The sequence below is a fragment of the Schistocerca serialis genome, chromosome 9 (assembly GCF_023864345.2).
Source record: "Schistocerca serialis cubense isolate TAMUIC-IGC-003099 chromosome 9, iqSchSeri2.2, whole genome shotgun sequence".
In the NCBI taxonomy this organism is placed as follows: domain Eukaryota; kingdom Metazoa; phylum Arthropoda; class Insecta; order Orthoptera; family Acrididae; genus Schistocerca; species Schistocerca serialis.
Window position 1 is genome coordinate 65,385,202 of NC_064646.1, and position 19,335 is coordinate 65,404,536.

Here is a 19,335-nt window from a genome sequence, read left to right on the forward strand (position 1 = left end):
TGATGGTGGAATGACAATTGTGTAGTGCTGGAATGGGAGCAGGAAAGGAGCTGGATGGGTGAGGACAGCGCCTAACAAAGGTTGAGGCTAGGAGAGTTATGGGAATGTAGGATGTATTGCAGGGAAAGTTCCCATCTGCGCAATTCAGAAAAGCTGGTGTTGGTGGGAAGGATCCATGGCACAGGCTGTGAAGCTGTCATTGAAATGAAGGATGTCATGTTTGGCAATGAGTTCAGCAACAGGATGGTCCACTTGTTTCTTGGCCACAGTTTCTTGGTGGCCATTCATGTGGACAGACAGCTTGTTGGTTGTCATGCCTACATTGAATGCAGCACAGTGCCTGCAGCTTAGCTTGTAGGCAACGTGACTGCTTTCACAGGTAGCCCTGCCTTTAATGGGATAGATGATGTTTGTGACAGGACTGGAGTAGGTGGTGGTGGTGGTGGTGGTGGTGGTGGTGGTATGTATGGGACAGGTCTTGCATCTAGGTCTATTACAGGGATATGAGCCATGAGGTAAGGGATTGGGAGCAGGGGTTCCGTAAGAATGGACGAGTGTAGGTTTGGTAGACAGGGGAATATAACTGTGGGCGGAGTGGGAAGGATAGAGAGCAGGACATTCCTCATTTCAGGGCAGGATGAGAGGTAAGCAGAACCCTGGCAGAGAATGGAATTCAGTTGCTCCAGACCTGGATGGTACTGAGTTAAGAGGGGAATGCTCATCTGTGGCCGGACTGTGGGACTTTTGGAGGTGATGGGAGACTGGAAAGATAAGACATGGCAGATTTGTTTTTGTACAAGGTTGAGAGGATAATTATGGTCAGTGAAGGCTTCAGTGAGACCCTCAGTATATTTAGAGAGGGACTGCTCATCACTGCAGATGTGACGACCACGGATGGTTAGGATGTACCGAAGGGACTTCTTGGTATGGAATGGGTGGCAGCTGTCGAAGTGGAGGTATTGCTGGTGGTTAGTAGGTTTCTTATGGCGGACATACTGATGTAGCCATCTTAGAGGTGGGGGTCAACTTCTAGGAAGGTGGGCTGTTGGGTTGAGTAGGACCAGGTGAAGCAAATGGGGGAGAAGTTGTTAAGGTTCTGGAGGAATGTTGATAGGGTGTCCTCACCTTTGATCCAGATATGAAAGATGTCACCAATGAATCTAAACCAGGTGAGGGGTTGAGGATTCAGGGTGTTCAGGAAGGTTTCCTGTAGATTGCCCATGAATAGGTTGGCGTAGGATGGTCCCACGTGGGTGCCCCGGATTTGTTTGTGGGTAACACCTCCAGAGGAGAAGTAATTGTGGGTGAGGATATAGTTGGTTATGGTGACTAGGAACAAGGTTGTTGGTTTGGAACCCATTGGGCTTTGCAAAAGGTAAGGCCATAGGCATTAGGAATGTTAGTGTACAGGGAGGTGGCATCAATAGTGACGAGCAGGGCACCGTCTGGTAAAGGGACAGGAAATGTGGAGAGTCGGCGGAGGAAATAGTTGGTGTCTTTTATATAGGAGAGTAGGTTCCAGGTAATAGGTTGAAGGTGTTGGTCTATGAGAGCAGAGATTCTCTCAGTTGGGGCACAGTAACCAGTCACAGTGAGATGTCCTGGGTGGTTAGGTTTATGGACTTTCGGAAGCATGTAGAAGGTAGGAGGGCGGGGAGTGGTAGGGGTGAGTAGAGAGATAGACTCTGCGGAGAGGTTCTGGGATGGCCCTAAGGATTTGAGTAGTGACTGGGGATCCTGCTGGCATACTGGAATGGAGTCACTGTGGCAAGGTTTGTAGGTGGAAGTATCTGACAGCTGGCAGAGTCCTTCCACCAGGTAATCCTTGCAGTTCAGAACAATGGTGGTGGAGCCTTTGTCCGCAGGTAGGATTATGATGTCAGGATCAATTTTTAGATGGTGGACTGCAGTTCTTTCTGCAGATGTAAGGTAAGTCTGCATGTTGAGGAATTTGGGGAATGAGGGTAAGGCAAGGTTTAAGGTTAAGAAACTGTGGAAAGTTAACAGGGGGTTGTTTGGGGGCAGTGGGGTTGGATGACAGTTAGATGGAGGAGTGAATTGAGTTAGGCAAGGTTCATATTGGTCTTCAGTTGAGTCTGATTGATAGGGTTGGTTGCGATAAAGTGTTTCCTCTGTAGGGACTGGGAGAAGAAGAGAAGGTCTGTAAAAAGTCCTGCATGATTGAGTTTGAGAGTGGGGCAAAAGGTGAGGCCTTTGGAAAGGACTGATATTTCTGTGGGGCTAAGGCTTCTGGAGGAAAGGTTCACGACTCTGTTGCGGGTCTGTTTAGGTTATGGATTCTGTGTGGTGGTGGGAGGGAATTTTGGAGGGTGGGGTAAGCGTAGTAGGTCTGCGAGACAGGGTTGTCAGTCATGAGGGGGTGTTATGCCATTTATATAGATTATTGATCTTAAATTAAATTTTGTTGTAGTACTGTTAATCAGTAAGACTTCATAATAGCAGATTCCAGTCGAAGATCCAATTCTCACTAGTACATATACACCCAGCTGTGAGTTAACAGGTTCAGAAACGCATTTTGTCTGCTGAGCATGTCTTTCTCTAGGGCCTGGCCTACCGAGGCTGCACTGAAGGTGCTGTGATCTTCACCAGTTTTATTTCTTCGTTCATAGTTCTCGGTGGTGATGTACTGCATTGTCATACTGGCTGAAAAACAGGATTGGAAGTTAAGTACTGACTGTAATTGATGTAGCCGATAGTTGCACAATTGCGTTTCACATTTACTTACTTTCACTATTCACAACCCTCCAAAAATTACACAATTATATGACTAGTTCACTATTAGTAAATGCTGATCAGTCTCATTAATAGGTTGCAGGCAGCATCAGCATACTGCTAAAATAGTTCGCTGTTGAACACATATGAGCAATAAAAACCTAACCACACAGTTCAAAGTTCTTGTAGAATAATACAGTATGTGTGACACTATTTTTCAAATAAATTGAACAGGCATTGTCATTAATTGTTCTAACACACGGCCTATTTGTGTTTCACTTATTCCTATGGTAAGTTTATGCATTGTTATTAATCTAGTCAATACATGTTTCACATCTGAAAATCGGCCGTGGACTTGCTGTCTCAGGACCAAAAATCGGTCCTCACAATAATTAGCACTGAAACTATACATTGTTCGATATTTAAGTTACAGAAATTACAATTAAAATGCAAATCATTCAATTACCTGAATACTCCACAAATTCCTTCTTTTTAACGGTTCCTTCTACCACAAGGGTTAGGCCAAATTATTTGTTTAAATAATTAAATTAACGGAGATAGTTACACAAACAATACTTTTGACAAACCTATTAATTATTTTCGAATTAAGGGCTGGCTTTGCTAATATGTTTTCAAATAGAGCCAAATAAATACTTAAAGAATCCTAGTAATTCTTCTTCCAAATATTTATAATTAGTACAGAATTTATATTTGCTTATAAGTCAACAATAGAATCTGTCATGAAACAATTACTGATTTCACCCTATATTAACTAGGAATGGTCAAAATAAATTACGAAATTAATTACATACACTAAAGTAAGCACAAAATTAGACCTGCTGCTCTATTCCTTAAGACTTAGGGCCAACCTTTCTCTTTTATGGAAATGCATTGTGTATGTCAATGGTAGTTAGGCAAAAATGAACATAAAATAAATTTAAGGAGACAGATGGGAAAAGAAGAGACACAGTAGAGAGATCCCAGCTTGCTTCGTCACACTGCCTGGGCTTAACCCTCAAGTGGGTGCGCCGTTTTTCATAACGTGAGTGGGTGCGCAATATACTTGGTGCACATGTAATGAATAGCTGTCTTTACGTTACCAAGATAAACATGTATTAGTGGAATCACAGTTAAATCTTAGTACAATTACACAATGATAAAATAAACATTGTTAGCTAAATCACTTTTTAATTAAACAGTAATAAAATAAACTTTCATTATATCACTCTCTTGCCATACACAGGTGTTAGCCCAAGCAGTGACCCACTCAAAGCATTAAACAGTGCAGTTGCATCAGATTCCTGCCAGTCACTTATGTGATTACTGATTATCTCATAGACGACTGCCTCACTGCGGGATTGTGCTGCTATCTTTGAATGCGGCTTGTGTTGCACGGATTGTGCTTTTTCCCTCACTTAGCCCACTGTTTCTTACATTACTCCTGCTCACTTGACCGTAAGACAACACAAATTATCACTGTGTTAGCTGAAGCAGTAATGAAGGAATAAGTTGTTATTGTTGTGGTCTTCAGTACTGAGACTGGTTTGATGCAGCTCTCCATGCTACTCTAACCTGTGCAAGCTTCTTCATCTCCCAGTAACTACTGCAACCTACATCCTTCTGAATCAGCTTAGTGTATTCATCTCTTGGTCTCCCTCTCCAATTTTTACCCTCCACACTGCCCTCCAATACTAAATTGGTGATCCCTTGATGCCTCAGAACATGCCCTACCAACCGAACCCTTCTTCTAGTCAAGTTGTGCCACAAACTCCTCTTCTCCCCAATTCTATTCAATACCTCCTCATTAGTTATGTGATCTACCCATCTAATCTTCAGCATTCTTCTGTAGCACCAGATTTCAAAAGCTTCTATTCTCTTCTTGTCCAAACTATTTATCGTCCATGTTTCACTTCCATACATGGCTACACTCCATACAAATACTTTCAGAAACGACTTCCTGACACTTAAATCAATACTCTATGTTAACAAATTTCTCTTCTTAAGAAACGCTTTCCTTGCCATTGCCAGTCTACATTTTATGTCCTCTCTACTTCGACCATCATCAGTTATTTTGCCTCCCCAAATAGCAAAACTCCTTTACTACTTTAAGTGTCTCATTTCCTAATCTAATTCCCTCAGCATCACCCGACTTAGTTCGACTATATTCCATTATCCTTGTTTTGCTTTTGTTGATGTTCATTTTATACCCTCCTTTAAAGACACTATCCATTCCGTTCAACTGCTCTTCCAAGTCCTTTGCTGTTTCTGACAGAATTACGATGTCATCGGCAAACTTCAAAGTTTTTATTTCTTCTCCATGAATTTTAATACCTACTCCAAACTTTTCTTGTTTCCTTTACTGCTTGCTCAATATACAGATTGAATAGCATTGGCGAGAGGCTACTACCCTGTCTCACTCCCTTCCAACCACTGCTTCCCTTTCATGTCCCTCGACTCTTATAACTGCCATCCGGTTTCTGTACAAATTGTAAATAGCCTTTCGCCCCCTGATTTTACCCCTGCCACCTTCAGAATTTGAAAGAGAGTATTCCAGTCAAAATTGTCAAAAGCTTTCTCTAAGTCTACAAATACTAGAAACGTAGGTTTGCCTTTCCTTAATCTTTCTTCTAAGATAAGTCATAGGGTCAGTATTGCCTCACGGGTTCCAACATTTCTACGGAATTCAAACTGATCTTCCCCGAGGTCGTCTTTTTCCAGGTTTTCCATTCGTCGGTAAAGAATTCACGTTAGTATTTTGCAGCTGTGACTTATTAAACTGATAGTTCAGTAATTTTCACATCTGACAACACCTGCTTTCTTTGGGATTGGAATTATTATATTCTTCTTGAAGTCTGAGGGTATTACGCCTGTCTCATACATCTTGCTCTCCAGATGGTAGAGTTTTGTCTGGACTGGCTCTCTCAAGGCTGTCAGTAGTTCTAATGGAATGTTGTCTACTCCGGGGGGCCTTGTTTAGACTTAGGTCTTTCAGTGCCCTGTCAAACTCTTCACGCAGTATCATATCTCCCATTTCATCTTCATCTACCTGCTCTTTCATTTCCATAATATTGTCCTCAAGAACATTGCCCTTGTATAGACCCTCTATATACTCCTTCCACCTTTCTGCTTTCCCTTCTTTGCTTAGAACTGGGTTTCCATCTGAGCTCTTGATATCCAGATGAGTGGTTCTCTTTTCTCCAAAGGTCTCTTTAATTTTCCTGTAGGCGGTATCTATCCTACCCCTCATGAGATAAGCCTCTACATCCTTAAATTTGTCCTCTAGCCATCCCTGCTTAGCCATTTTGCACTTCCTGTCGATCTCATTTTTGAGATATTTGTATTCCTTTTTTCCTGCTTCACTTACTGCATTTTTGTATTTTCTCCTTTCATCAATTAAATTCAGTATCTCTTCTGTTACCCAAGGATTTCTACTAGCTCTAGTCTTTTTACCTACTTGATCCTCTGCTGCCTTCACTATTTCATTCCTCAAAGCTACCCATTCTTCTTCTACTGTATTTCTTTCTCACATTCCTGTCAATTGTTCCCTTATGCTCTCCCTGAAACTGTGTACAACCTCTGGTTCTTTCAGTTTATCCAGGTCCCATCTTCTTAAGTTCCCACCTTTTTGCAGTTTCTTCAGCTTTAATTTACAGTTCGTAACCAATAGATTGTGGTCAGAGTCCACATCTGCCCCTGGAAAAGTCTTACAGTTTAAAATCTGGTTCCTAAATCTCTATTTTACCATTATTTAATCTATCTGAAACCTTTTAGTTTCTCCAGGGTTCTTCCATGTATACAACCTTATTTCATGATTCTTGAACCAAGTGTTAGCTATGATTAAGTTATGCTCTGTGCAAAGTTCTACCAGGCGGCTTCCTCTTTCATTTCTTAGCCCCAATCCATATTCACCTACTATGTTTCCTTCTCTCCCTTTTCCTACTGTTGAATTCCAGTCACCCGTGACTATTACATTTTCGTCTCCCTTGACTACCTGAATAATTTCTTTTATCTCGTCATAGATTTCATCAATTTGTTCATCATCTGCAGAGCTAGTTGGCATATAAACTTGTACTACTGTAGTAGGCATGGGCTTTGTGTCTATCTTGGCCACAATAATGCGTTCACTATGCTGTTTGTAGTAGCTTACTTGCCCTCCTATTTTTTTATTCATTATTAAACCTACTCCTGCATTACCTCTATTTGATTTTGTATTTATAACCCTGTATTCACCTGACCAGAAGTCTTCTTCCTCCTGCCACCGAACTTCACCAATTCCCACTATATCTAACTTTAACCTATCCATTTCCCTTTTTAAATTTTCTAACCTACCTGCCCGATTAAGGGATCTGACATTCCACGCTCCGATCCATAGAACGCCAGTTCTCTTTCTCCTGATAACGACGTCCTCTTGAGTAGTCCCCGCCTGGAGATCCGAATGGGGGACTATTTTACCTCCGGAATATTTTACCCAAGAGGACGCCATCATCATTTAATCATACAGTGAGGCTGCATGCCCTCGAGAAAAATTACGGCTGTAGTTTCCCCTTGGTTTCAGCCGTTCGCAGTACCACAACAGCAAGGCAGTTTTGGTTAGTGTTACAGGGCCAGATCAGTCAATCGTCCAGACTGTTGCCCCTGCAACTACTGAAAAGGCTGCTGCCCCTCTTCAGGAACCATACGTTTGTCTGGTCTCTCAACAGATACCCCTCCGTTGTGGTTGCACCTACGGTACGGCTATCTGTACCATTGAGGCACGCAAGCCTCCCCACCAACGGCAAGGTCCATGGTTCATGGGGAGGGGGAATAAGTATGAGGTTGGAATTGTAAAACAACAGTGAAATAGTGCAAAACTATTTTTTTGTGATAGGTGCACTTTATACATAGGCACGCCCACTCAGGAGCTAATAATGAACATCACAATGGCAGTAAATGCTTTACAGAGTAGTTGTAGATGACTGTCGCAGTCAACTTGTGCCTACTTAGCAGATCAGAATAAACTGAATATTTTGCTCCATCAGTCTTTTGACTAGATTGATGTGGCCTGCCCCTGACTCTGTGTATCCTCTCCATGATCTCCCTACAGATTGCTGATTATTTGTGCGCCGTTTTACAGATGCCAGAAAATAACTCGCATTCCTTCACTAATGATGAGTCCCCATACCACCTGTGATTCTGAGCCCAACAGAGTTAGATAAGGCTAAGATTCTGTGCATAATAGCAGCATCAATATCTGCACATAAATTCCTCTCCTGCGCCAGTCTTTTCATGTCAGAGTAACCCTTGCACATCACATCCTCCATTATTTGCTGGATGTATTCGACCTCTGTCTTCCCCTCCCCTTTTTCTCTCTGCAGGTCACTCTAGTACCATGAAGGCTGTTTTCTGATGTCTTAACACATTTCCTATCATCCTGTCCCCCCCTCCTTGTTAATGTTTTCCATTTGTTCCTTTCTTCATGGATTTTGCGGAGAACCTGCTCTTTGTGTATCTATCAGTCCATCTAATTATGAACGTAGTTCTGTAGAACCACTTCTCAAAACTCTTGGATTATCTTCTGTTCTAATTTTTTGACTGTCGATGATACACCACAATGCTGTGCTCCAAACATACATTGTCAGTAGACTTCTCCTGGCCAGGAATCCCCTCTTTGTCTTTTCCAGTGTGCTTTTTATGCCTTGCTTACTCTGTCATGGGTTTTTTGCTCCCAAGGTAGAATAATTCTTCAACTTTGTCTGCTTCATGATCACCAATTTTGATAAGTTTCTCATTACTTCACTCCTTTTCCAGTTTACTGTCAGTTTATATTCTTTACTCACTAGACTGTTAATTCCATTCAACAAATCCTGTAATTCTTCACTTTGACTGAGGATCATAATATCAGGTTTCTTTTTGTTTGTCCAGGAGTAGCACAGGAAGGGTTAAGTCCTCACGTATCATATATGATACAAATACTCTCTCGACACTAGGCAGCATGAAAACAAAACACTGTAGTTACCTGAATGTGGAGAGTGATCTTAAATGTGCTTTAACTAGTTTGAAACCAAACATTAAAAAGCTGCTTAAAAGAAATATCAATCGACTCATTGATGTTCTAAATTTTTCGTGCAACTTTCATCTTGCAAGAAAATGCTATATGTGGAAATTTTTGTTTGGATGAAAACCGTGTCATTAGTTATTTAAGTAAACAATGAAGTCATTTGAAGCAATATAGTTTTGTTTTGCTCTACATTTGGTAACCATCTTTTATTGAAGTATGAATTGCAAATTACTGTCAAATAAAGTTTTTTGGGAGAAGGAAATAAATAAATAAATAAGTAAATAAAACAAACAAAAATAGGGGACATGAGATATTCAGGGGTTGCAGTGGGGGAGGGGGGGGGGGGCACCATCTAGAGGAGGTTGGAAACTACTGGTTATCCCTTCCAGGCCTCTCAGAACTGTGTTAATCATTCATTGAAAACCACCTGGGGCTCCTTTCAGCCACTTTAGGATTTGTTTTTACTCATAATGTTGATAGTGTGAGCTGAATGCAATCTTCTCTCTGTTCTCCTCTACCATCAATATTTGGTACTGGAAATGTATCACCTACCGTGATGTCGCCACTAGCATCATCTGCTCCTCCCTCCTCCTCCTCCCCCCCCCCCCTCCCCCCACCGCCGCCAGAACTAAAGGTGCATTTCATGTGCTCTTGCTCTTGACAATTAAGTCATATTTCAGCATCTATTCTATCTGCTCTTTTAAGACCACTTCCTGTGCTTCGGTATGTTCTAGCGTTCAACCCCATCCCAGTGTGTTCCAGTGCTATCAGTATTCTATGCGTTGCAGTGGATGTATATGACAATTCTGTCATCTGGTAGGTGGAATACAGCTCCATCCTCTGTGCAGATTTCTATTATTATTCTTTTCTTCCACGTTTAAGTGAACCACACTGTTGTTTTCACAAAGTCCTGTCTCTTTTTTGGCCTCCTTACTGCCTTGGATTTCACGCATTCATGCTAAGTGCACTAATTCTTGAGTCACCAACTCGATGTTTTTATGCGCCTGCCATTTTGCACTCGCGCAAATGACTCCAGTACGTGCATCATGTGTAAAGTTTCCTGTTTTGGGATAACCATGTGCCTTTCACTTTCCCGTCCACGTTCAACTGCATTATCTTTTTCTCACATGGTCCAATTTCCCCATCAGACTCCTGATCAGCCTCTAACTCATGTCCTTTTGGTTCCTCCTCCACTGTTAAGATTATTAGTCTAATTTAATCTCATGCTGTGTTAGCAAACCTCTACCGGTCAACCCGTCATATGGGATGTCTGGTCCTGACCTATACACATGAAACTTGTCCTATTTCCATGACACCTTCCAAACTTAGATGTATTTCCACCACACCTAATGTACATGCTGCTTCGATGATGACACCTTTCAGCTGAAGCCTTTCTGCTTTATATGTTCTGACTATGCTATTCACAGGAATACTCTCTCTCTCCTTAAGAAGCACTACTCCACACTTGTGTATTTTACAGCTTTAATTTCTTTTGTAACTTCATGCAATATAGTATGAGACATTATTTTCTGTAGTACAGTCAATTACCCTCACCATGGGCTTTCTCAATGAGACAATGCCTGACTGTGTGGCTTTCTCACTTTTTAGTTTCCCTGAAGTGCTTTCCCTGTCGTGCTTGACACTGGCGTTCAACCCTTCCCCCACGCATGCCAATGTCCTTGAAGACAGTCGTTAGCATAGTGCCTGGTTTGTTTGCATTTGAAACAAGCGACAGCTCTTACTCTGGTATATGGCACACCACAGTTACCAGGTAGATTACACTGTTAGCATCACCATTCACATAGGGAATGCAACCCATTAGCCCCTCTATAATTTCCTTTCAACACGCTGGGATCTATTTGTCACTTTTGTTGCCCATGCCATGTATTCCGTGCCTGTATGACATGATTTGTCACATCGATAGGAAAAATTTGAAGGCTGTTTTGCTGTCATAGAGCATATCCTTCCTTATGTCCTGTTTCTTCTACATTTGCTTGTTATATGCTTTCACAAGCCACATGTAAAGCATCTCATTTTATCTACCTTCCCTAGGCTCTCTTCCCAGTTTGTTTGCATGCCCCATCCTTGTTCGTGGGGCTATTCCCTTTCTCTCATTGACAGTAGAGAACTGTCTTCCTGTAGTGCTAACTCCACCACTGCTGCTGACCCAGTTTCATTAACACAACTTCTGTTTTTTTTAGCCAACCCTTATATGAAACATACTCTCCCCAAAGAGTCTACCAGCTCTGTGGCACCTTTCTGGTTCTCTCTACTCATAACCCTGTTTACAGCTTCCCCAATGTCTCTCTGCATTTTTCCAGTCTTATTTGCCCACAGCTAGACTGATTCCTCATTGCCTTGTCTCACCTGAAATATTCTCTGCAAGCCTAGTAGTCTATTGACCTCCTACGTAGTTTGCTTCCAAAGCAAACTTTTACTTCTTCCCACATGCCTGTTCTCTCCAGTCTCGATTGGGCTTCACCCATAATTTTGTATTTATCACATTTAAACAAAATCCCAAGCTACTAAAACTGGGCCCCGGGCCTCGAACACATCCCCATCTGGCTGCTTGAGCATGCCCTCCTGTCCCCAAGCTGCAGTGCATCGGCCGTAGCCGTGCTCGATTGTGCCAACCCTGTCACTCGCCATCGACACCGCCTCTGCTACCGTTGTCCGCTATCCTCTCAGAATCCATTTTGAACTCTGCTGTTGTAGTGCACAGGTTCTTCTAGGCTTAAAGCTGTGTATCGGCACAACTTCCTGCAATTTTCCACAGTCTTTGTAGCAAACTGAGTCAGTAGGTTACCTTCCAAATGCCATTGTGAATACCTTTTATGTACCTCACACCTGGTGTAGTGCTTCCACCTGCTTTTATTCATTCATTTGTCATCCTTGGTGTCGACGGACTGTGATGCTACACTGGCTGAAAAAATGGGGCTTGTAATTTGAACACTGACTACTGTAAATAATGTGTAGCCGACAGGTACACAGTTATATATGTATGGCCAGTGCACTATCGTTTAAACTTTCATAAGCCTCATTAATAGTTGGCAGGCGAACGTCCACATACTGCTACAATAGTTTACTGTTGAACATTTGTGAGCAGTGAAAATATGACCTCATAGTTCAGTCCTTCAAATACATTGAACAGTCACTATCATTGCTTCAACACACGGCCTATTGGTGTAACACTTATTTCACTTTTAAGTTGATACATTGTTGTCGTTCTAAGTAACACAGGTTTCTCGTTTGAAACTCAGCCGTGGACTGACTGACTCGTGACCAAAAATCGGGCCCTTATATATCGTCACAATAATAGGTGCTGAAACTACACATTGCTCAAAGTTTAATTTACAGAAATTACAATTAAAACTTAACCCATTAAATTAACTGACTACATTGAAAAATTCTGTCTTTTTAACAGTTTCTTCTACTGCAAAGGTTAAGCAGAATTATTTGTTTGAATCATGAAATTAACCAATACAAGTAAGCAAACAATACTTTGGACAAAACTGTTAATTACTTTAGAATTAATTCGTGGCTGGTTTTGCTAACATGTTTCCGACTAAAGCCAAATGGATCCTTTTAAGATTACTGGTATTTCGTCTTCTAAATGTTTATAATTCATACAGAATTGATGGTTGTTTGTACATCAACAATAGAATTTAAGTTATGAAACAGTTGCTGATTTCACCCAATAACAAAAGATACTAACTTGTAATAGTCAAAATAAATTAGAAAATCAATTACATACTTAAATCCAAGCACAAAATTAAATCTGGTGTTATATTCTTTAAAATTGAGGGCCAACCTTTCTCTATTATGAAAATACGGATTATACTCATGTATGTTAATGGTAATAAGTTCAAAAATGAAAAACCGAATTTAAGCAGGCAGATGGAAAAACAAGAGGGGGAATTAAAAATATCCCAGCTTGCTTCATAACATTGTACCAAAATTATTTCTTTCCATTCAGTTCTGAAGCACCGTTCCATCTGCTTTGAAATGAGACTGGCAGTATTAACTGAGCCCACACCCACTGTACATCACATAGAACTCCCCAGTTTCATTAACAGTACTGACACTATACTGCAGCTACTTCTGCCTAACCCTTCTGGTCTGCCTCTGCCTCTGCCTCTTGTGACTTCACAGACTTCCTGCCTCCAAAGTTTGTTTGACTTTCCCCGTTCGCTTCCACCTGTCCACAGTGATGTGACATTGAAGGCCTCTCGTCACCTCATTGGCTCGAATTTTGCACTGCTCTTCAGTAGTTTTTCAGAGGCTAGGTGGCGGGAGAGGTGTCAGTACCTATGCGGTCACACACTGAATCCTATGCCTGCTGCCTTTGGCTTTTCATGATGTACCCATGGCCCCAAGATGATCTGTCTCCATCCCTCTCGTCCCGTAGTATCTGTCTAGCAAGGAAATGATGTAAACATGTGTACTGAGTACTTTGTCATGTCCTTGCACCACTCATTGATCATAGCTTTTAATGTTATCACTATACATGGTCTCCCAACATTCTAGCCAGCTGGCAGTGTTGTGACTTTTCCTCGCCTCTCCCTAAGACTCAACGTTATTATCCATTTGTTACTGTTTTTCTACAAGACTTGAATGTTTTTCTGTAAATAGAACAACATGAACAAAACATTTTGTAGTCTTTTCACATTAATTTGTTACTACTATTCATTCTTTACATAAAATAAATGTTGAACACAATGTATGTCATAGATTTGACTAGACTACTGAATGACACATCAATGTATGACAGATCATTACACTCCCGCATATTATTCTCGTTATGTTTTCATGCGATATTTACAATGCAACTTTTTCCCTGTCGGAAACTATAACAGATGCACAAATAAATATTCTTACAGCATGGAATCACTGTACATCCCATTTCCTCCTGCATCTTTATTCTCAAATCTTCAAACTGTTATCCACAAAGCCTTCTTCAGCCTGTGTTCCTCCGTCCATTTTCCACACCAATTTCAAATGTGTAGCTCCCTTTTTACATTTCACCATACACCACCTAGTTTTACTTCCAATATTCCATTATAATGCATACCCATAAGTACCTCTGCCTGACAACACTTAGACAGTGACCTACGTGAGCGACAGAAGTAACCAACAGTGTATGACACCTGGACACACAACAGTCCTGGTAATGAGGAGCAGCAGCAACAGCAGCAGCAGCACTGAACTATATGCTCTGGTGTGACAACTCCCGCTGCGAGATGGCTACAAGAACTGAGAGCCAACCAGATGTTTCGAAGAAATGGGGCTCATAATGGCTAGCAATCTAAATTGTCATGTGTCCCAGGTTTGAACCCAGATACTTTTTAACTGACTCGGCTACAATCATATCACCTTTTGAGTGTACTAAATTGTATCTATGCTTCTTACATTGCATCTCAAAGTATACTTTGAAGGTCTTGCTGGTGTACTTTAAGTGTATATCCACCTATCCCAATGTATTGGGTTGGAGTTGGTGTATACATTCTTTGCATTTTTGCATAAGTTTAATAAAAGACCACAGATACACACACTACAGACTTCATTCATCAATAATGTATTCTCCTTTACTATTTACAACAGTCTGCCAATGCCGGGGTAACTTTTTATATCCCAGCTGTAAAAGTCAGGTGGTTTTGAGGTATGTGGAGAGTCACTAATGTCAAAACAATCCTCCATAAAATGAGAAAACCATTTTTGTTCCATGCTCTGATCAGTGGCATTGCCCTCATACATGGCACAAATGTTTCTGGCTGCCTCCACTGCTGTCATCCCTCTGTTGCACTCAAACATAAGAATACATTGGAATTATTCCAATTTCTCCACTTGGCACTCCATTCTCTAGCGTCACATTCCACTCACTATCTCCAAAACGACAGTATGTTAACTCATGTAGTAACAGGAACTACAATTTAAAAAACAACAATTGTTAAATAAACCAATAGCTACCAGAATACCAACATGCAAACCATAAATGCTACAAAATTATGCACTAACCTAATATAACAAACATTAAATTGCTAATGAAACACATTAAACAACCAAGAAATTGTACTGACACTTGATACTGTACACAATTCATCAACAATCAATGTTAACGCCAAGTTTTTCAATTTACCTAAATGGTCTACCTAATTATTTTAAAGTTTTGTTCAAAGCACGTGGTCTTATGGGCGTCTCATGTGTTCCTAATGTCCCAAATTTAGTACTTGATTTGAAGGAAACCTTTTTGACAGATAAGTCACAGTATCTTTTTGTGTGGAAAATGGCTAGTCTGGAAGGGATGATTTTTTTTTTAACACTTCAGGTACGTAGTTAGCAGTAGTTGTTCATGAAATACTTCAGATTGCTAAGCTTGTCTTAATTACCCTGATTACTTTGATGTTTTTTATTTTTTCAAAACTAGCCCTCTCAGTGATCTATTTGATAATCCAATTTTCCATTTCCCTCTCTTTGTTTGGCCATGAAAATTTGAATAAAACCATGTTGTACAATTTATAGGGTGTTTTGTTTCTGCTACACTCAAACATTAGACCAAAAAGTTTTGAGCATTAACCTATTACAAAATATGTTTTTCTGAAACCAGTTTCCATTCCATAAGGATCTTTTTTGCTCCTTTGGTTAACTAAAGTCCAACTCCATTTCTGTGCTCTGCATCCTCTCCAGTGGGTCCAGAGTATAAAAAGGTGTATCCATCTTGTTTGGATTTCTCCAAAATCTAGCCATCTCACCTCACTAAGTCTGAGAATGTCCAACCTGTAACTCGTTATCTCCTTTGTAACCTGTTTATCTGCTGGCTTCTCTCACTGTTCTAATATTCCAGAAACCTATTTTTGTTGCCAAAGGTCATCATATTTGAGTCCGTCCGGCTGTTCTTTTCCACTGTTTCTTTAATCATCTGTATTTGGGAGTGCCGTGATTGGCCCACAGCTCCCTAGTCTGGTGGTGGGGCTGCCACCTAAGAGCCTCCAGACTTGTCCAATTTTCTTTTAAGAGTTTATTCCCCTAGGGCAGCTGGCTTCCCTATGCCTAAGAGTCCCCCCTACCCTTTGTTATGATTTGAGATGGCAGGAAAAGGACAGGCTTGGGATAGGTGAAAAGGACCAGTGGGCGATTGTGGTACACTCTTCGTCTGGCTCCTCCCCCTTGGCCAATCTGGCATGGGTGACCTTGCTGGTAGCTAAGCTACCGGCATAGCCCTCAGGATTCAGACCACACAAACCACCTCGCCCGCACGGACAGTGCTGCTGTAAGGCAGTGTCCCCTGAAGAGGGAAAGGCTACTGACAGCATGTTTTAAGACAAATATTTGAAATGTCACAGTTATCCAATGCTATGCTCCTACAAAAACCTCAGATACTGAACAGAAAAAGAGAGTTCTACCTCTCCTTAAGTGACACCATTAAAAGTACCAGTAAGAGAGACGTCTTGATTATATCTGTGACAAAATATGTGCCTCTTTGTATGCAATAATTTGCAAAAATCATTGTTTTGGTACCTTGAATTCTTTATGAAATATGATTTATACAACTACATGACTGCCAATGCACAAGGGCAAATTGGCCACTACACATGCAAATTGTTTGCCACATATGCTCTCCACTTAAAATACAATTTAGGTTATATTTGCCACATTTCTTAAGCAGAAATGTATGAGCTAAAATGAACTATATGCAAAGTCTATGCAATGCATTTCTACCTCTGCAAACTCTTAAAAAATTGTTGTGCAGCCATTTAGTTTGTTTCGTGCAGCACATTAACTATTACAAATAGTAGAAAGAAATTCAGCCCTGTGTCTAGCGAAGTTATTACATTGTAAGGTGCAAGGGGATCAAAATTTTTCACAAGTAGTTTTTGTAAAATTGGATGATAAGTATTTCATAGCAGCTAGTGTGTCCACTCTAGCGCTTCACTGAGAAAACACGTCACTGTCGCTGTCCCTGTACCTGTCTCCCCTAGTGAAGTGACAAGATTCAAATATGATTGAATTCAAACGTCACCAGTTATAGCAGATTGACAAGCAGCCACATGGACATTGCTAACCTAGAACACTTCCACAGCTATACCTGCAGTCTTGTTTTGTCACTTAAAGCTGTCATGCACTGTCAGTCACTTCTGTCACTTGGGTAGCACATGGCCTTATTCTCCTATTCCTTCTCCACACTGATCCCTGCTCCATTTGTCAGTCAGCTCCAAAAAAAATATTCCTATACCCATCCTTAGCTAAATCCCAGTCCCACATTCTTTTCCTGAAATGCTGCCTAAGCCATGGAATATCCTCCTCACCCTCACCCCCCCCCCCCCCCCTTCCCAGCCAGCAGCCTAATAATAAAAGCTGCCTCTCTTGGTGCTACTACACCTAAAATAATTTCCTTCAAATATTCAGTTTCGGCTAATGGCTCTCTCACAAACCTTATGCTTGAGAAACAGATCTCTGTAGCAAAGTCATTCCTGAACCACCACTTCTGTCGCCAAGACACTGTTCATGTGCAACTTAAGTAATCTATAACCTCTCTCTCAAATTGAAACCAGCTGACCTACGTCTGGATGAAACGTCCAGATGATTTTACCAGTTTGCCTACGTCCTACTCAGAGGACCATTACCCATTAACACAACACACATTCTGCTGTCGTCTCCAAAGTTCAGTCATATTGGACTCTTCAGAGACCTGCTGTTTTCCCATTCCTACATTTGAAACACATTTTTGCCACTGATTCATCCAACCAAAGCTCTCCAAAATCCTGCATTAAAAACACAAGGCACCCATATTCCTTTCAGACTAAACACACACACACACACACACACACACACACACACACACACCCCTACCTAATCCAATTTGAACCTGTACTGCCGAGCTTGCAGAGCGTCTTGAGTAGTATGTACTGTCTGACACGTACTCGAGCGACCGTTTCCCATATGCAATCCGTTTGCTGACTCCTACCCCACCTGCGTGTGCACCCAAATGGCAGCTTTTTAGGGCTGACTGGAGGCTGGTCCCTCGGAGGACTGAGGCATGCTGCGACGCAATTCACATGCGGAGACATGCTCTCCACATTTTTAACTGTCATCCTACGATGGAAAAGTGCATTTTTTATAAACAGTTGTGTGCACAGTATCGTCGCGTTCTTCGGGATAGCAAAAAAGCTAGTTGGATTTCATTTACTAGTTCTTTTAACAGTTCCACTCCCTCTGCCGTCGTGTGGACCAACCTCCGATGGCTTTCTGGGACCAAGGTCCATTCCCCAATTTCCGGCCTGACAATAGTAGATGATATCACAGTGGGCCCTATTGCTATCTCAAACGCCTTGGGCCGCTATTTTGTGGAGATTTCGAGCTGCACCCACCGTTATTCTGCCTTCTTCCATTGGAAACCAGTGGAGGTGGCTCGGTGATACCTTTCTCTTCTCAGAATGGTGAGTGCTACACCTCCGCTTTTACTACGAGGCAGCTAGATCGTGCACTCACTTCATCTCGATCCTCTGCCCAGGGCCAGACGATGTTCACATTCAGATGCTGCAGAACCTTTCTCTGGCGGGCAAGCACTTTCCCTTCATATGTACAATGCATTTTGGCAGAGAGCGCATTTCGCAGAAGCTACCAAGAACCCACTGTCATTCCCACACATAAGCCCGGTAAGGACACACACATTCCTTCTATTTCCCCATTTCTCTCACCGGCTGTGTTCACGAGATAAGGGAAAGTGAGATTTATCCACGGCCGGTACGGTGGCTCAAGTCTCACAATTTACTAGCCACCACAAAGTGTGGATTTGAGTAAAGCATTCTGCAGTTGACCATTTCGTCACTGGCTCCCTTTTCATTGACGATTATGCGACCGATTGCAGTCGTCCACGGACTAGTCTCCTCGAGAGGTGTCTTCAGCGACATCTCGATCGTCTTTACTCGTGGAGCATTGACAATACGGGCATGTTGTTCTTCCGTTTGTTGAAACTACGAAATTCCTGGGGCTTGTACTCGATAGGAATCTTTCTCGGTCCTCCCACACGTCTTACCTGGCAACCTTCTTTACATGTTCCCTCAGTGTCCTGTGTGTCCTCAGCAGTACCTCCTGGAGAGTGGATCAGACCACCCTCCTCAGTTTGTACAGGTACCCTGTCCATTCAAAACTATACTACAGTCTCGTTTGTGCATCTGCACGTCCATTCCTCGTATTCAGTCTCGATGCTATCCACCATTGTTGCATTCGTTTTGCTACTGGCACCTTTCACACTAGCCTGGTTGAGAGTCTGTCTGCAGAAGCTGCCAAACTACTGCTGTCATACTACCGTGACTTTCTCCTCGGCAGATACGTCTGCCATGCCTGGCCACCCATCCCGTACCTCAATCTTCGGTGACTCCTTTGTTCGCCAGTATGGGGCACGTCCCTCTTCTGTTACCTCCTGCAGTTCACTTGCAACTCTTGCTCTGGCAGCTTTACTTCACGCCATCTGCCACTTTGCCAATGGGTATGAACCCTTCACCACCCTGGCTTCGTGCAGTGGCCCGTGTTCACCTCGGCCTTCATTCGCTTCCTAAGGACACTAC

The 19,335-nt window shown here is 42.0% G+C and overlaps 1 protein-coding gene across 1 annotated transcript in view; it reads left to right on the forward strand.

Moving 5' to 3' along the window:
• Window positions 1–19,335, forward strand: part of LOC126419138 (protein argonaute-2) — a 276,737-nt gene that overhangs the window by 241,023 nt on the left and 16,379 nt on the right. The window lies entirely within an intron of this gene.